This window comes from Physeter macrocephalus, chromosome 20 (assembly GCF_002837175.3).
Source record: "Physeter macrocephalus isolate SW-GA chromosome 20, ASM283717v5, whole genome shotgun sequence".
NCBI lineage: Eukaryota > Metazoa > Chordata > Mammalia > Artiodactyla > Physeteridae > Physeter > Physeter macrocephalus.
The window spans coordinates 62,765,060-62,767,522 of NC_041233.1; positions in this window are offsets into that span (position 1 = coordinate 62,765,060).

Sequence of the window (2,463 nt, forward strand, 5' to 3'; positions counted from 1 at the left end):
AAAAGAATTCAGAATAATGATAGTAAAGATGATCCAAAATCTTGGAAATAGAATAGACAAAATGCAAAAAACATTTAACAAGGACCTAGAAGAACTAAAGAGGAAGCAAGCAATGATGAACAACACAATAAATGAAATTAAAAATTCTCTAATGGGATCAATAGCAGAATAACTGAGGCAGAAGAACGGATAAGTGACCTGGAAGATAAAATAGTGGAAATAACTACTGCAGAGCAGAATAAAGAAAAAAGAATAAGAAGAACTAAGGACAGTCTCAGAGACCTCTGAGACAACATTAAACACACCAACATGCGAATTATAGGGGTCCCAGAAGAAGAAGAGAAAAAGAAAGGGACTGAGAAAATATTTGAAGAGATTAGAAATGGTAATAGGAACATACATATTGATAATTACCTTAAATGTAAATGGATTAAATGCTCCCACCAAAAGACACAGACTGGCTGAATGGATACAAAAACGAGACCCATATATATGCTGTCTACAAGAGACCCACTTCAGACCTAGGGACACATACAGACTGAAAGTGAGGGGATGGAAAAAGATATTCCATGCAAATGGAAATCAGAAGAAAGCTGGAGTAGCAATTCTCATATCAGACAAAATAGACTTTAAAGTAAAAACTATTACAAGAGACAAAGAAGGACACTATATAATGATCAAGGGTTCGATCCATGAAGAAGATATAACAATTGTAAATATTTATGCACCCAACATAGGAGCACCTCAATACATAAGGCAAATACTAACAGCCATAAAAGGGGAAATCGACAGTAACACAATCATAGTAGGGGACTTTAACACCCCACTTTCACCAATGGACAGATCATCCAAAATGAAAATAAATAAGGAAACACAAGCTTTAAATGATACATTACACAAGATGGACTTAATTGATATTTATAGGACATTCCATCCAAAAACAACAGAATACACGTTTTTCTCAAGTGCTCATGGAACATTCTCCAGGATAGATCATATCTTGGGTCACAAATCTAGCCTTGGCAAATTTAAGAAAATTGAAATCATATCAAGTATCTTTTCTGACCACAACGCTATGAGACTAGATATCAATTACAGGAAAAGATCTGTAAAAAATACAAACACATGGAGGCTAAACAATACACTACTTAATAACGAAGTGATCACTGAAGAAATCAAACAGGAAATCAAAAAATACTTAACAACAAATGACAATGAAAACACGATGACCCAAAACATATGGTATGCAGCAAAAGCAGTTCTAAGAGGGAAGTTCATAGCAATACAGTCCTACCTTAAGAAACAGGAAACATCTCGAAAAAAAAAACCTAACCTTGCACCTAAAGCAATTAGAAAAAGAAGAAAAAAAAAGCCCCAAATTTAGCAGAAGGAAAGAAATCATAAAGATCATATCAGAAATAAATGAAAAAGAAATGAAGGAAACGATAGTAAAGATTAATAAAACTAAAAGCTGGTTCTTTGAGAAGATAAGCAAAATTGATAAACCATTAGACAGACTCATCAAGAAAAAAAGGGAGAAGACTCAAACCAATAGAATTAGAAATGAAAAAGGAGAAGTAACAACGGACACTGCAGAAATACAAAAGATTATTAGAGATTACTATAAGCAACTGTATGCCAATAAAATGGACAACCTGGAAGAAATGGACAAATTCGTAGAAATGCACAATGTGCTGAGACTGAACCAGGAAGATATAGAAAATATGAACAGAACAATCACAAGCACTGAAATTGAAACTGTGATTTAAAATCTTCCAAGAAGCTAAAGCTCAGGACCAGATGGCTTCACAGGCGAATTCTATCAAACATTTAGAGAAGAGCTAACACCTATCCTTCTCAAACTCTTCCAAAAGATAGCAGAGGGAGGAATACTCCCAAACTCATTCCATGAGGCCACTATCACTCTGATACCAAAACCAGAGAAAGACGTCACAGAGAAAGAAAACTACAGGCCAATATCACTGATGAACATAGATGCAAAAATCCTCAACAAAATACTAGCAAACAGAATCCAACAACACATTAAAAGCATCAAACACCATGATCAAGTGGGGTTTATTCCAGGAATGCAAGGATTCTTCAATATACGCAAATCAATCAATGTGATACACCATATCAACAAACTGAAGGAGGAAAACCATATGATCATCTCAGTAGATGCAGAGAAAGCTTTTGACAAAATTCAACACCCAATTTTGATAAAAACCCTGCAGGAAATAGGCAAAGAGGGAACTTTCCTCAACATAATAAAGGCCATATATGACAAACTTACAGCCAACATCGTCCTCAATGGTGAAAAACTGAAACCATTTCCACTAAGATCAGGAACAAGACAAGGTTGCCCATTCTCACCACTCTTATTCAACAAAGTTTTGGAAGTTCTAGCCACAGCAATCAGAGAAGAAAAAGAAATACAAGAAAAACAAATCGGAAAAGAAGAAG